Source organism: Panulirus ornatus, chromosome 4 (assembly GCF_036320965.1).
Source record: "Panulirus ornatus isolate Po-2019 chromosome 4, ASM3632096v1, whole genome shotgun sequence".
NCBI classification, from domain to species: domain Eukaryota; kingdom Metazoa; phylum Arthropoda; class Malacostraca; order Decapoda; family Palinuridae; genus Panulirus; species Panulirus ornatus.
This window is the reverse complement of record NC_092227.1, coordinates 42675725-42694175: the sequence shown is the minus strand read 5'-3', so window position 1 is coordinate 42694175 and position 18451 is coordinate 42675725.

The following is an 18451-nucleotide window of genomic DNA, read 5'->3' as shown; positions in this document are numbered from 1 at the left end:
AAAATACGGTCACAAAATATCTTTGTTTTGGAGTAAATTAAAATGATGAAACACCAGAGTCTGAAAGGTGGCTATAGTGCTATAACACTCGTGTCTTTACAATAAACCACAGTGATTAAAACATCAGTTTCAAACTGAGCAATGGCGATATAAGAGTAGCGTTCTAGAGTAGACTACAGTGATTTAACACTGCTGTTTTATAGTAGACTAAGGCGATAAAACTTTCAAGCAGATTAACGACAAAGTACCAGCGTTTTAAAGTACCTTTACTTCTTTTTCCTTCCGCTTCCCCGAGCTTAGAACTGAACCTGTTCGTGAAAGACATCGTTGCCACCACTCCATCCTAGACAACTCCATCTTCTCGCCATCTATCAACTCCTTCAACTTTATATCAAGACTTCCGGGATGTCATTTTTCCATCTCTTTCTAAGGCCTGTCTGGTGGTCTCCTTCCTGCTAGTACAAAATAAAATGATGTATTTCACGTATTCTTCTGTCATCCATAACCTCCAGTAAAGTATCTCGGATCTTGTCCATGTTGGTAACAAATTCAACTTCTTTCTCCTGTCTTCACGTCGTGTTCTCTTCAGCTCCGTCTTCTTCAGGAGGATTCTTATCGGCTTCCCTCCTCCCGTTTTCAGTCTCCTTACATTGATGCTGATTAATGGTTTGGTTAATGGCTTCAGCTCTATATTTTCTTGGTAGCTGAGTCGGCAAGGGGCAACTGATGCCCTAATGAAACGCGATAAGTTCCCAAGTGCACTTTCGTGTAATAATCACATCATCAGGGGAGACACAACAGAGAAATATAACAGTCATTTGTGGCAGCATCAGTTGATTTAATGTTAGGCTCTGATTTTTTTTTTTTCTGATATTTTCCAAACCTCGCAACTTCATGAGTCCATCTGGCTCATTTTCAATCCCTCGTCACGTAATATTCTCTCTTATAAGTAACATTGCTTCCCTGAAGAGGCTCTGCTCATTTCCCCAGAGACAAATCCCGTCTGTACACACAAGTGTCATGACTGGTGTAATTCTGTCTGGTTTGTCATAATCATGTCTGAGTGTGTCATGAACAGGTGTACAGGTAATACATTACCCTAATTCACTTGACTGATTACATCTAACTACTTAATAATTATTCATAAGTTCTATTTCCTTTATGTAATGAAGGGAATATAAGTATTCATGTATTGCTTTCATTAACTAGCCCTTTATATTCTGACAAGCGCTCCCTTTAATTGGCATATCCGCACTGAATCATAAGCAGGCTAGACCAATTATACAACCATATTTTCGTGGAAACTAAACCCGGATAAAACATCAATGCTTTTAGGTACGTTACGAAGATAAAACACGTGCTTTATCAAAGTGGACTACAAGGTAAAACACGTGCTTTATCAAAGTGGACTACGAGGTAAAACACCAGTGTTTTCGAATAAACTAAAGTACTAAAACACAAGTGTTTTAAAGTAGAATCCATCGAATAAACACGTGTTTCAAACTAGCGTACACCGATAAAAAAAAAATCTTTATTTTAGAACGAAAACGATAAAACACCAGGTTTTAAAGCAGACCACAGCGATAAAACACTCGTGTTTTACGGAAGGTTAAGTCAATAAAACCCGCGTTTTAAAGTAGTTTATAACGAAGAAAAAAGAAGGTTATAACGAAGGAAAGACAAAAGATACCAAAGGGAAAAAATTACCGATATTTTCGTGTCAAGTCAAGCGATACAACAGCAGTGTTGTGAGGCATCGTAAGATTACATCGATAAAATGCAATTCATGGCATCTAACAGTCTGGATTCCTTTGATCTTCTGGGGGTCTTGGGTAAATCCCTTCAAAGAAACGCTTCCCAAAAATTCTACATATTTTTCAAAACTTTTCATTGTTACATTGAAGGGAATCAAAGCGTTTTATTTTTCATTTTTTCTCTTTCTCTTTCCCATACATCTGGCACCAGATTACAGGTGGTGATTCCCCTCTCTACCTTTCCCCTCATAGTTATCCAACAAGCACCAGTATGATGCTGATCTTCACGACCACTTAAGATAGTTTCATACGTTCCTTACGTCACATTTCGAACCTCCTCTTGTGTATTTCACATTCTCGACTTCCTATACGTTTATGAACCACTTTCGATTTGTCCTTAATGTTACTTAATATTCATAAACTTTCTATGCTACACGTGTTATATATATATATATATATATATATATATATATATATATATATATATATATATATATATATATAAAATAATTCTCATACGAATATTTCTTCTCTTTGTAGATGTGTTTGGACATGTCACGCGTTCACTTTTGATTAAATTGCATTCCTGTTTCTTCCCCGGTTCGCTCCTCTTTAAGTTTGTTTCATTTCTGTGTGTGTGTGTGTGTGTGTGTGTGTGTGTGTGTGTGTGTGTGTGTGTGTGTGTGTGTGTGTTTGCTTCCCCAATTCACTTTTGGATCAATTCTTATTTGTTCCTCATTTTTCACTTTGTATTTACTGCTGGTCCCTCCATGTTTGTACGTGAACCTCTGTTTATTTCCTCAAAACTTACATGACAGTTAGGGATATAAATAATCATTTACAGAATATATCATGATGCACACGGCAACTTGGGTAGTGGTCCGCGTCGCTATTTTTAACGCGCCAGGAAAAGTAAATTAGAAAACGGTATTGGAGTTGTACCATCGCTGCCATTAGCCAGCCAGCCAGTCAGCAGCAGCGTTCACTGACACTCCCCCTCCCTCAGGCAGCATCGAGTGACCGTCAAAAGGATGATACTACGAAAAAGGGAAATGAGAACTGGTTCCTCGAGGTCCAGAAACGTGGACCGAGTGAAGGCCGTTCTCTGACAGACGGCCATCGAAAAAATAAAGAATGAATGGACGGCGACAGGTTGCTCAAAATACGGAACACACGTCGCCCGTTAAAGAAGCAGGTACGAACCCCTCCAAAAAAAAAAGGTCTTCATACAGGAATGAAAAGGCTGCAGGAGCTACGATGGGAAATGGTCCGCGTTCTATGATGCAGCTGGATGAAAAATACGCAACTCGAAGACCGCATGTATCTAGAACGCAAGGCAAAGCAGAAACTACATTAGGCAGAAACTACTGGAGAACTTTGGAAAAGGACCCAGACGTAGAGTGCTTAAGATACCCGAAAGGGAAGATGAGAGGGATATGCCTTGTTCCATCAAGAATATTGGGGAGGACTTGTTGCTGGATCCAGACGAGGTTGATGGGGGAGTGCACGGAGCAGTCTGAGGATTTATTTACGGTAACTGTTGATGGAACAAATGATGGTGAAATAAAGACCGGCTCCACTGATGTGACAGACTGGATCAAGGGATTGTAGAGGCGGGAGACGAGGTCACAAGACGCGACCGTCTGGAGTCTAGCTCAGTGCGAGAAACTGGAAACTCGGACGGTGGACATGATAGGCTAAACACATGGTTGAGAGACTGGAGACTGTCTTAATAGACATGAGAGACTGGAGACTGTGTACGTTACCATGACAGACTGGAATCTTTTTCTTTCATGACAAAGGTTCAAGTCGGGGACAAAGGTTCCCATGGAGGCCAGGCCTTAAGAAAAAAAAAATGAAGGAACAAAAGAGAGAAAAGAGAGTAATCTACGAGTTGTGAGGAAGAATATGAGGATGAGAAAAAGAGTGTACAGACAGGAGGTTAAAGGGGCAGAATGGGTGAGTGGTGTATGCAAGAAAAAGATTTAAGATTAATTAAGTCTAGCCCAGCAGCTTAGTTTGAATACTAAAAAATATGGTTGAGAACCCTTTGGTCTCTCTCTCTCTCTCTCTCTCTCTCTCTCTCTCTCTCTCTCTCTCTGTATGTATGTGTATAATATATATATATATATATATATATATATATATATATATATATATATATATATATATATATATATATATATATCATACTTAGTCGCTGTCTCCCGCGTTCGCGAGGTACTGCAAGGAAACAGACGAAAAAATAGCCCAAACCACCCACATACATATGTATAAACGCCCACACACTCACATATACATACCTATACATTTCAACGTATGCATACACAGACATATACAGATATAGACATGTACATAATCATACTTGCTGACTTCATCCATTCCTGTCGCCACCCCGCAAAACATGAAATGGCAAACCCCCCCCCTCCCCAAGCGCGCGCGAGGTAGCGCTAAGAAAAGACAACAAAGGCCACATTCGTTCGCACCCAATCTCTAGCTGTCATGTATAATTCACCCAAACCACAGCTCCCTTTCCACATCCAGGCCCCCACAAAACTTTCCATGGTTTACCCTAGACACTTCACATGCCCTAGTTCAATCCACTGACAGCACGTCGACCCCGGTACACCATATCGTTCCAATTCACTCTGTTCCTTACAAGCCTTTCACCCTCCCGCATGTTCAGGCCTCGATCGCTCAAAATCTTCTTCACTCCATCCTTCCACCTCCAATTCGGTCTCCCACTTCTCCTCGTTCCCTACACCTCTGACGCATGTATCCTCTTTGTCAATCTTTCTTCACTCATTCTCTACATGTGACCAAATCATTTCAATACACACTCTTCTGCTCTCTCAACCACACTCTTTTTATTACCACACATCTCTCTTACACTTTCATTACTTACTAGATCAAACCACCTCACACCACATACTGTCCTCAAACATTTCATTTCCAACACATCCACCCTCCTCCGTACAACCCTATCTATAGCCCATGCCTCGCAACCATATAACATAGTTGGAACCACTATTCCATCAAACATACCCATTTTTCCTCTCCGACATAATGTTCTCCCCTTCCACACATTCTTCAACGTTCCCAGAACCTTCGCCCCTTCCCTCACCCTGTGACTCAATTCCGCTTCCATGGTTCCATCTACTGTTAAATCCACTCCCAGATATCTAAAACACTTCACTTCCTCCAGTTTTTCTCCATTCAAACTTACTTCCCAATTCACTTGTCCCTCAACCCTACTGAACCTAATAACCTTGCTCTTATTCACATTTACTCTCAGCTTTCTTCTTTCACACACTTTACCAAACTCAGTCACCAACTTCTGCAGTTTCTCACCCGAATCAGCCACCAGCGCTGTATCATCAGCGAACAACAACTGACTCACTTCCCAAGCCCTCTCATCCACAACACACTGCATATTTGCCCCTCTCCAAACCTCTTGCATGCACCTCCCTAACAACCCCATCCATAAACAAATCAAACAACCATCGAGACATCACACACCCCTGCCGCAAACCAACATTCACTGAGAATCAATCACTTTCCTCTTTCTACTCGTACACATGCCTTACATCCTTGATAAAAACTTTTCACTGCTTCTAGCAACTTGCCTCCCATACCATATACTTTTAATACCTTCCACAGAGCATCTCTATCAACTCTACGATATGCCTTCTCCAGATCCATAAATGCTGCATACGAATCCATCTGTTTTTCTAAGTATTTCTCACACACATTCTTCAACACAAATACCTGATCTACACATCCTCTACTACTTCTGAAACCACACTGCTCTTCCCTAATCTATGGCCCTGTACATGACTTTACCCTCTCAATCAATACCCTTCCATATGATATCCCAGGAATACTCAACAATCTTATACCTCTGTAATTTAAATACTCATCTTTATCCCCTTTGCCTTTGTACAATGGTTCTATGTATGCATTCTGCCAATCCTTAGGCACTTCACCATAACCATACATACACTGAATATCCTTACCAACCAATCAACAACACGGTCACCCACTTTTTAAATAAATTGCACCGCAATACCATCCAAACCCGCCGCCTTGCCGGCTTTCATCTTCCACAAAGCTTTCACTACCTCTTCTCTGTTTACCTACTCACTCCATCGCCTTTTCACTTCACCACTACTTGTTATTACCCTCCCATTAGCCCCCTTCACCGAAGTTCCCATTTGCTGTCTAGTCTGACGCACTTTATTTACCTCCTTCCAAAACATCTCTTTATTCTCCCTAAAATTAAATGATACTCTCTCACCCCAACTCTCATTTGCCCTTTTTTCACCTCTTGCACCTTTCTCTTGACCTCCTGCCTCCTTTTATATAACTACTATAATGATTATATATATATATATATATATATATATATATATATATATATATATATATATATATATATATATATATATATATATATATATTTCTATTTTGCTTTGTCGCTGTCTCCCGCGTTAGCGAGGTAGCGCAAGGAAACAGACGAAAGAATGGCCCAACCCGCCCACATACACATGTATATACATACACGCCTACACACACAAATATACATACCTATACATCTCAATGTACACATACATATATACACACACAGACATATACATATATACACATGTACATAATTTATAGTCTGCCTTTATTTATTCCCATCGCCACCCCGCCACACATGGAATAACAACCCCCTCCCCCATCATGTGTGCGAGGTAGAGCTAGGAAAAGACAACAAAGGCCCCATTCGTTCACACTCAGTCTCTAGCTGTCATGTAATAATGCACCGAAACCACAGCTACCTTTCCAGATGCAGGCCCCCACACAACTTTCCATGGTTTACCCCAGACGCTTCACATGCCCTGATTCAATCCACTGACAGCACGTCGACCCCGGTATACCACATCGTTCCAATTCACTCTGTTCCTTGCACGCCTTTCACCCTCCTGCATGTTCAGGCCCCGATCACTCAAAATCTGCTCCCTTGTCTTGCGCACTTTATTTACCTCCTTCCAAAACATCTTTTTATTCTCCCTAAAATTTAATGATACTCTCTCACCCCAATTCTCATTTGCCCTCTTTTTCACCTCTTTCTTTCTCTTGACCTCCTGCCTCTTTCTTTTATACATTTCCCACTCATTTGCATTTTTTCCCTGCAAAAATCGTCCAAATGCCTCTCTCTTCTCTTTCACTAATAATCTTACTTCTTCATCCCACCACTCACTACCCTTTCTAATCAACTCACCTCCCACGCTTCTCATGCCACAAGCATCTTTTGCGCAAGCCATTACTGCTTCCCTAAATACATCCCATTCCTTCCCCACTCCCCTTACCTCCTTTGTTCTCACCTTTTTCCATTCTGTACTCAGTCTCACCTGGTACTTCCTCACACAAGTCTCCTTCCCAAGCTCACTTAATCTCACCACTCTCTTCACCCCAACATTCTCTCTTCTTTTCTGAAAACCTCTACAAATCTTCACCTTCGCCTTCACCAGATAATGATCAGACATCCCTCCAGTTGCCCCTCTCAGCACATTAACATCCAAAAGTCTCTCTTTCGCGCGTCTATCAATTAACACGTAATCCAATAACGCTCTCTGGCCATCTCTCCTACTTACATACGTATACTTATGTATATCTCACTTTTTTAACCAGGTATTCCCTATCCCTGGGGATAGAGGATTAAGAATACTTCCCACGTATTCCCTGCGTGTCGTAGAAGGCGACTAAAAGGGGAGGGAGCGGGGGGCTGGAAATTCTCCCCTCTCTTTTTTTTTTAAATTTTCCAAAAGAAGGAACAGAGGGGGCCAGGTGAGGATATTCCAAAAAAGGCCCAGTCCTCTGTTCCTAACGCTACCTCGCTAACGCGGGAAATGGCGAATAGTTTAAAAGAAAGAAAGAAAGATTCCCAATCACCAGTCCTTTTTCAGCACATAAATCTACAAGCTCTTCACCATTTCCATTTACAACACTGAACACCCTTTGTATACCAATTATTCCCTCAACTGTCACATTACTCACCTTTGCATTCAAATCACCCATCATTATAACCCGGTCTTGTGCATCAAAACCACTAACACACTCATTCAGCTGTTCTCAAAACTCTTGCCTCTCATGATCTTTCTTCTCATGCCCAGGTGCATATGCACCAATAATCACCTATCTCTCTCCATCAACTTTCAGTTTTACCCATATCAATCTAGAATTTACTTTCTTTCACTCTATCACATACTCCCACATTTCCTGTTTCAGGAGTAGTGCTACTCCTTCCCTTGCTCTTGCCCTCTCACTAACCCCTGACTTTACTCCCAAGACATTCCCAAACCACTCTTCCCCTTTACCCTTGAGCTTCGTTTCACTCAGAGCCAAAACATCCAGGTTCCTTTCCTTAAACATACTACCTATCTCTCCTTTTTTCTCACCTTGGTTACATCCACACACATTTAGACACCCCAATCTGAGCCTTCGAGGAGGATGAGCACTCCCCGCGTGACTCCTTCTGTTTCCCCTTTTAGAAAGTTAAAATACAAGGAGGGGAGGGTTTCTGGCCCCCCGCTCCCGTCCCCTTTAGTCGCCTTATATATATATATATATATATATATATATATATATATATATATATATATATATATATATATATATATCGTACTCGTACACATGCCGTACATCCTCGATAAATACTTGTCACTGCTTCTAGCAACTTGCCTCCCACATACTATTAATACCTTCCACAGAGCATCTGTATCAACTCTGTCACCAAATAATAAGGAGTATGACAGATGTTAACACTAAGCATATTTGCTACCCAGTAAGTGGCATGATTTACAGGTGTTTTAACTGAAATGGCACATAAATGAAGGCTATGAGATGATGACGTCACTGATAAACGTTCAAACGTTTAATCTATGGCTTCCGTGTCACTAAGACACTCATGTGTATAACGTAACTATACTTTTTTTTCGTAATATAGAGTGACATGTGCTCCTTGTTTTTTAATCAAATAGATGAAAAAGTAACTATATATTATAAATGTTTCGATACTCTTAACAAATATCATTACTTTCGTATATCGATTGAGAGGGTTCGGAGAACGTGTGACGTCACGAATTCGCTCCCAGCTCGCTGGCTGACTGTAAACAAACTGTGACATACAGTACACCATAACTGGGAGGTGCCAAAATACCATTACCGTCAGCCTGTAAAAGTGGACACTTCTTATTACATTTTATTATCTTGTCACTCACGGAGATGTAACTTGCATTAATGATTTAGTATAACTATATATCTTCTCTGGTTTCTCTGTCTGTATCGTAAAACCATATGATCCTTTCTGAATACTAGCGATCAAATAACAATATTTTACAGTGACAATTATGGTGATGGATCGCCCAGAAATAAACTGGAAGTTCTAGCAACATCCATAGTTTAATATCGGATCTTTATGGCTCTAGCCATAATTAACATCAACAGTAAATATCATTATATCATAAATATCTGTGTAATGTGTACACATAAAAATCTTTATTCTTCCTTAATACCATATTTCAAATTTCAGTTTTCTGTCCACCTGATGTAATCATTTCTATACCATCAAAGTCCAAAAATAACTGATGACATTTTTTTTACAAATTCGTAATGTTCGAATCCCATTTATGGGAATATGGAAGTTTTATTCTTTAGTTTTATTGTAATTTTCAGTGTGATGACCGAAAAGAAACAATATTTTTAAAAATTCATTATATCGTCTTATATTTCTTTACTATTTGAATCAATTTTTTTTATATATCAAAGTGAAGCTCAAAGTTGTATAACCTCGAAAAGTTTTATGAGTCAAAGTTGTCATACACACATTTCATTCATAATGGGGAACTGCATGTGGTAAAAATTTCACTAGCTTCTGTGAACAGGATCAAGTAACTCATAAACATCGGGACATAACACTCATGTAACACACACACACACACACACACACACACACACACACACACACACACACACACATGGCTGAACATCGAATGATAGTTTACACAAATATCATCACTGTCATTAACCCCCTAAGCAATAATGAAGGTACGTACAATGAACACGAATATACGACCCATGAACACGAAACTACAAAACATGAGCTCGAATATACGACCCATGAACACGAATATACGACATGAACACGAAAGTACAAACTATGAGCATGAATATACGACACATGAACACGAAACTATGAACCACGAGCATGGATATACGACCCATGAACACGAAACTACGAACCATGAGCACGAACATACGACCCATGAACACGAAAGTACGAACCATGAACACGAAAGTACGACCCATGAGCGCAAGAGAACGACCCATGGGCTATGGGTCAACAAACAGCCACCTCAGTGCCTGTTTAAAGACATTATCTCCCAACATGACCTATCCACGTTTTTTATAGCAACACTGTCTATAGTGGATGTATTGTCTCTATATATTCAACACAGGGCTGCTAAATAATAATAATAATAATAATAATAATAATAATAATAATAATAATAATAATAATAATAAAGGGCAAAGGGGACAAAGGTGAGTGCTCAAATTACAGAGGTATAAGTTTGTTGAGTATTCCTGGTAAAGTATATGGGAGGGTATTGATTGAGAGGGTGAAGGCATGTACAGAGCATCAGATTGGGGACGAGCAGTGTGGTTTCAGAAGTGGTAGAGGATGTGTGGATCAGGTGTTTGCTTTGAGGAATGTATGTGAGAAATACTAAGAAAAGCAAATGGATTTGTATGTAGCATTTATGGATCTGGAGAAGGCATATGATAGAGTGGATTGAGATGCTCTGTGGAAGGTATTAAGAATATATGGTGTGGGAGGCAAGTTGTTAGAAGCAGTGAAAAGTTTTTATCGAGGATGTAAGGCATGTGTACGTGTAGGAAGTGAGGAAAGTGATTGGTTCTCAGTGAATGTACGTTTGCGGCAGAGGTGTGTGATGTCTCCATGGTTGTTTAATTTGTTTATGGATGGGGTTGTTAGGGAGGTGAATGCAAGAGTTTTGGAAACAGGGGCAAGTAAGCAGTCTGTTGTGGATGAGAGAGCTTGGGAAGTGAGTCAGTTGTTGTTCGCTGATGATACAGCGCTGGTGGCTGATTCATGTGAGAAACTGCAGAAGCTGGTGACTGAGTTTGGTAAAGTGTGCGAAAGAAGAAAGTTGTGAGTAAATGTGAAAAAGAGCAAGGTTCTTATGTACAGTAGGGTTGAGGGTCAAGTCAATTGGGAGGTAAGTTTGAATGGAGAAAAACTGGAGGAAGTGAAGTGTTTTAGATATCTGGGAGTGGATCTGGCAGCGGATGGAACCATGGAAGCGGAAGTGAATCATAGGGTGGGGGAGGGGGCGAAAATTCTGGGAGCCTTGAAGAATGTTTGGAAGTCGAGAACATTATCTCGGAAAGCAAAAATGGCTATGTTTGAAGGAATAGTGGTTCCAACAATGTTGTATGATTGCGAGGCGTGGGCTACGGATAGAGTTGCGCGCAGGAGGATGGATGTGCTGGAAATGAGATGTTTGAGGACAATATGTGGTGTGAGGTGGTTTGATTGAGTAATTAATGTAAGGGTACGAGAGATGTGTGGAAATAAAAAGAGTGTGGTTGAGAGAGCAGAAGAGGGTGTTTTGAAATGGTTTGGTCACATGGAGAGAATGAGTGAGGAAAGATTGACCAAGAGGATATATGTGTCAGAGGTGGAGGGAAAGAGGAGAAGTGGGAGACCAAATTGGAGGTGGAAAGATGGAGTGAAAAAGATTTTGAGTGATCGGGGCCTGAACATGCAGGAGGGTGAAAGGCTTGCAAGGAATAGAGTGAATTGGAACGATGTGGTATACCGGGGTCGACGTGCTGTCAATGGATTGAATCAGGGCATGTGAAGCGTCTGGGGTAAACCATGGAAAGTACTGTAGGGCCTGGATGTGGAAAGGGAGCTGTGGTTTCGGTGCATTATCACATGACAGCTAGAGACTGAGTGTGAACGAATGGTTCCTTTGTTGTCTTTTCCTAGCGCTACCTCGCACACATGAGGGGGGAAGGGGTTGTTATTCCATATGTGGCGATGTGGCGATGGGAATAAATGAAGGCAGACAGTATGAATTATGTACATGTGTATATATGTATATGTCTGTGTGTGTATATATATGTACACACTGAGATGTATAGGTATGTATATTTGCGTGTGTGGACGTGTATGTATATACATGTGTATGGGGATGGGTTGGGCCATATTTTCGTCTGTTTCCTTGCGCTACCTCGCTAACGCGGGAGAGAGCGGCAAAGCAAAATAAATAAAATAAATAAATAATAATAATAATAATAATAATAATAATAATAATAATAATAATAATAATAATAGTAATAATAACAGTAATAATAATTTATTTATTTTTTTTTTTTTTTTGCCGCTGTCTCCCGCGTTTGCGAGGTAGCGCAAGGAAACAGACGAAAGAAATGGCCCAACCCACCCCCATACACATGTATATACATACGTCCACACACGCAAATATACATACCTACACAGCTTTCCATGGTTTACCCCAGACGCTTCACATGCCTTGATTCAATCCACTGACAGCACGTCAACCCCGGTATACCACATCGCTCCAATTCACTCTATTCCTTGCCCTCCTTTCACCCTCCTGCATGTTCAGGCCCCGATCACACAAAATCTTTTTCACTCCATCTTTCCACCTCCAATTTGGTCTCCCTCTTCTCCTCGTTCCCTCCACCTCCGACACATATATCCTCTTGGTCAATCTTTCCTCGCTCATTCTCTCCATGTGACCAAACCATTTCAAAACACCCTCTTCTGCTCTCTCAAACACGCTCTTTTTATTTCCACACATCTCTCTTACCCTTACGTTACTTACTCGATCAAACCACCTCACACCACACATTGTCCTCAAACATCTCATTTCCAGCACATCCATCCTCCTGCGCACAACTCTATCCATAGTCAACGCCTCGCAACCATACAACATTGGTGGAACCACTATTCCTTCAAACATACCCATTTTTGCTTTCCGAGATAATGTTTTCGACTTCCACACATTCTTCAAGGCTCCCAGAATTTTCGCCCCCTCCCCCACCCTATGATCCACTTCCGCTTCCATGTTTCCATCCGCTGCCAGATCCACTCCCAGATATCTAAAACACTTCACTTCCTCCAGTTTTTCTCCATTCAAACTCACCTCCCAATTGACTTGACCCTCAACCCTACTGTACCTAATAACCTTGCTCTTATTCACATTTACTCTTAACTTTCTTCTTTCACACACTTTACCAAACTCAGTCACCAGCTTCTGCAGTTTCTCACATGAATAAGCCACCAGCGCTGTATCATCAGCGAACAACAACTGACTCACTTCCCAAGCTCTCTCATCCCCAACAGACTTCATCCTTGCCCCTCTTTCCAAAACTCTTGCATTCACCTCCCTAACAACCCCATCCATAAACAAATTAAACAACCATGGAGACATCACACACCCCTGCCGCAAACATACATTCACTGAAAACCAATCACTTTCCTCTCTTCCTACACGTACACATGCCTTACATCCTCGATAAAAACTTTTCACTGCTTCTAACAACTTGCCTCCCACACCTTATATTCTTAATACCTTCCACAGAGCATCTCTATCAACTCTATCATATGCCTTCTCCAGATCCATAAAAGCTACATACAAATCCATTTGCTTTTCTAAGTATTTCTCACATACATTCTTCAAAGCAAACACCTGATCCACACATCCTCTACCACTTCTGAATGTGTTTGATGATAGAGTGGCAGATATAGGGTGTTTTGGTCGAGGTGGTGTGCAAAGTGCGAGGGTTAGGGAAAATGATTTGGTAAACAGAGAAGAGGTAGTAAAAGCTTTGCGGAAGATGAAAGCCGGCAAGGCAGCAGGTTTGGATGGTATTGCAGTGGAATTTATTAAAAAAGGGGGTGACTGTATTGTTGACTGGTTGGTAAGGTTATTTAATGTATGTATGACTCATGGTGAGGTGCCTGAGGATTGGCGGAATGCGTGCATAGTGCCATTGTACAAAGGCAAAGGGGATAAGAGTGAGTGCTCAAATTACAGAGGTATAAGTTTGTTGAGTATTCCTGGCAAATTGTATGGGAGGGTATTGATTGAGAGGGTGAAGGCATGTACAGAGCATCAGATTGGGGAAGAGCAGTAATAATAATAATAATAATAATAATAATAATAATAATAATAATAATATCTTATTATTACTATTCATACTATTCGCCATTTCCCGCGTTAGCAAGTAGCGTTAAGAACAGAGGACTGGGCCTTTGAGGGAATATCCTCACCTGGCCCCCTTCTCTGTTCCTTCTTTTGGAAAATTAAAAAAACTGAGAGGGGAGGATTTCCAGCCCCCCCGCTCCCTTCCCTTTTAGTCGCCTTCTACGACACGCAGGGAATACGTGGGAAGTATTCTTTCTCCCCTATCCCCAGGGAAAATAATGAAATAATAATAATAATAATAATAATAATAATAATAATAATAATAATAGTAATAATAATAATAGTAATAATAATAATATTATTATTATCATTGTTATTATTATCATTATTATTATTATCATTATTATTATTATTATTATTATTATTATTATCATTATTATTATTATTATCATCATCATTATTATTATCATTGCTACTACTACTAATATTATCATTATTAATATCATTAAAATCATTATTATCATCATTATCAGTACTACTATTATTATTATTATCATTACTATCATTATTATTTCTATCATTATTGTCATTATTATTATACACGCATTTGAAAATACTGCGAATAAAGTAGCGGATAAACAAAAACTCTTCCATGTATTTATCAGAAGTAAATTGTCAGCTAAGAGCAGTTAATCAGGGTATGGGATTAAAAGGGAAAAGTCTGTCATGAAAGATAATGTGAGGATACGTGATGAGGAACTGAATGATGATTTCAAAAACGCTTTCCAGAGGATGATTATTGCCCCAGCACCACTAAAATGGGGTGGGAAGGAGGTACACAGTGGATGATTATAGCCCCAGTACCAATGAAATGGAACGGGGAAATATGTATACAGTGGATGATCATAGCCCCATCACCACTATAATGGAAGGGGAAGGAGGCACTGAGAAGCACTGAAACATATAGAGATGACTAAAACAAAATACCAAAAGGTCTTGACCCATATAATGGTTATGATCCTGATGGATTCTTTCCATTTGTGCTGAAGATGTCTGCTGATACGCTTGACTCACCACCTGAAATGTTGCTCAAGGCGTCAACGGAGTAAAGTAAAGTGCCAAGGAGAATGGATGAGGGCGAACACCACACCAAGTGGAGGCGCTGAACTACAAGCTGATCTCACTAACAAGTGTGGCCTGAAAGGTGCTGGAAAAGATAATCGGAAAGCAAATGGATGACATCCTGGCAAAAGGTTATCTACAACAGGGGTTTCAGGTGAAGGAGGTTATATGTAACGAATTTCAGGTTTCTATGAAAGTCTCAGCTCTGTGTGAGAGTAAAGAGTCAGCTGGGTGGGGCTGTCTGTATCTGGTGGACTGCCTAGGAAGCGTTTGACGCTGCACCAAACAAGAAGCTGGAACAGAAATGCTGGATTCTCAGGCGGTAAATAAGAGGCAGACCACTTCGATGGACAGAAAATGATCTTACTGGAAGGGAACAAAGAACGCAGATCAGAGGAACCTTCTCGAAACGGCTGAAGATCACCAGTGGTGTGCCGCATGCGGTCTGCCAGGATGCCACAGGAGTTGTGGCAGAGCGTCTTATCTTGCGACCTGAAAGCGTGTTCCTCAGAGAGTTTACAACCGCGCTGTGTACAACGCAGGGCCGTCACAAGGTGAGCTGGTGCATGATTACAGCCAATTATTGCTCAGCGTTGTCGATTTTCACTTGGCGGTCCTGCCGCATTCAGTGCATCACTTCCCTGACGTAATTAATGGGAGGTTTAATTATGTCATCCCGGGAGACAGGTAATCTCTCGTCAGTCCTTTTATCACTACAACTACGTCGAAAACATTGTCCTCTCCCGCGTTCCTTTATATTCACCCCAACGTCGCCTATTTTCACATGCAGACGAGGACAATGTTGTCGCTTTAAGAAGTGGCTGCACCATGGGCGGAGTCTGGGTCTGGATGACGTGGAGCAGTGTAGTCCAGGTGGCTGAGAGAGAGGGTCGTCACCCAGCTGAGAAATATGTTGACATCTTGGAAGATGTTCTGATACCATCCACGAGAGCGGTAGTCACGGAGGGAGGAACACCTCACATTTACGTGGCTCTACAGCCCTATCCACACTACACCGAGTGTAAGTAGTGGTTTGGTGCACGTCTTGAGATGACTCTGACCAGCCTACAAGATCACCGGACCTAAATCCGATAGAGAACCTTTGGGCTCAGGTGAGTAAACAGTGGCTGGGATGCGACAGAAGAAAACGGAGAGGATTATCGTTCTGCTACGTAATGGAGTTGTGGATGAGGCTTCGATTACAACCGACGTTACCCAGTATCTTTTCGAGTCAATGTGAGGAGGCTCCGAGATGTCAGTGCAGCAAACGGCGGCTATACGAAGTACTGGTGTCGTTTCATGATGGTGTGGATGATGGTGGAAGGTGGGGCTAGTCTGGGGGTGGCAATATGACCAGGTGGTGGTAATGATGTGTGTTGAGTGGTAGTAATTCAAGTGTGGTGGTGGCTGTATGTAGATCATATTACGGAAGTGCTTTTTCTTCATCACTTTTTGTTTCACTCTTCCCATTCAGGGGAGGTGGTAGCGTGACTGGTTAAGTGGTGGGGCTCGGAAATCCTTGGTCAGAAGTTCGAGGCTTCGACAAGTCCGGCCGGAAACATTTGTCCTAGAGGTTCGAAGCTTCGACAAGTCTGACCGGACATTCTGGTCAACGGTTCGTGGCTCCACCAAGACTGGACTATGATTCGCTGTTCTCGAGTGAGCTAAAATTATCCCAGTATTGTCTATTAACCGTATACCTGTACGTGGCTTTGTTTCATCGCTAGCAGTTGGCAACATTGGCCCTGCATATACATAAAACAAATAAAAAAGTCTGGGGTGCCAGTGTAAACTAAACATCTGCCCGCCAACACAGGCTCTATGATAGCTTGCACACGCAAATAAAGGGGCAAACTTAGAAAAAAGCACTAACCAAACCCAGTCTATCAGAAATGTATTGGTAAGTTGTTGGTCATATAGGGCGTACTGTGGGATTCAGTGATATCTGCTATGTGTACACTTGGGATATTACTGGTCAGGAAGAGGTCTGATGTGTCATTTATCTTTAATGTGGTTTGTGGCTCGGTGAATACCGATTCATATTGCGTTTTTAGAATCTCACTCATCTCCTGACAGTCGACTCGTTAAATTCCTTCTGTTTTAAGTGGGCCACTTAGAGTTTGTGGTCCTGGGTTTGAGTCTTGCATAAGTGGAAATGTATTTTGGATTATTCATTTCATGAATGGCTTTATCTTCTTTTTCCTGTATCTGGTATGACATTATCAGTTTATGCTCTCCTTCCATCTCATACATTCATATTCATCTTGTAAGTTTTCTTTCCTTTGCTGGCTGAGCTGTGGCTTCTTATGATCTTCAATTCTATTTTCGATTCCAGTATAGTGCTCGTCTTCCTCGTTCAAACCTAGACCTTGTGTACCTTCTTCTCGCTGCTCTATGTCTGTTGCATGTCTGGAATACCAAAGTGGTCGTGTCATTTACACATTCCTCGTCTGTTCTGGCACTCAGCAAAGTTTCCCACTGTACCGCAGACATCTCACTGACCCTTACAATTCATCCGTTCATTACGCATTCTGAAATTACTGAAAATACCTCCAATGATACTTGGTTTTGCATCCAAATTTGATTACGGTTGTGATCAGATTACTGGACGTTGGAGCTGGTATTATAAGACATCAGATCAACATTATCTGTAAAGATTCAGTTCAGAATGTTGTTTCCTCTGGCTGGTTCTGTTATTTGTTGCCTGAAGGACAATTTCCCACATAGCCTGAATAACTATTTCTTAGCAGTTGTTCGTCCGAGCTGCCTCCACTGCCAGCTTTTTCCGCTCGTCTGTTATTTCCTGTCTTGTCTCCACGTGAAGTGTGGTAAGTTTTAGTTTCCCAAGACAAGTACACACACACACACACACAGGTGGACGAGACAGGATTCTATGTTCGTTGGTGCTGGCGTATATGAAGGGCGTTCGATGGCTTGTTTCTGTTACCACGTTCTGTTCTGCTGAACTCGTCGCTTGACACCAGCCGTAAAGGAGCAGTATAAGAGACAAACTCTCTGTTGGCATATGTAAAAACACCGTTCAAATATACAGACAAGGAAATATTCAGCCAGGTGTTCATAGCCTACTACATCAGGCTAAATATAGAGTCTCTCACGTTGGGTGGCCACACTTCAAAGAAGCCAAACGAATTAATTGAGAAGATCCAGAGGAAGGAGACAATAATGGTACCAGAATTAAGACTGGAGTGTTACAACGAGGTTAAAGGCCATAAATCTATCCAACATGGATGAAGCAAGAGTAAGAGGCGACCTGATCATAGTAAGAGGCGACCTGATCATAGTAAGAGGCGACCTGATCATAGTAAG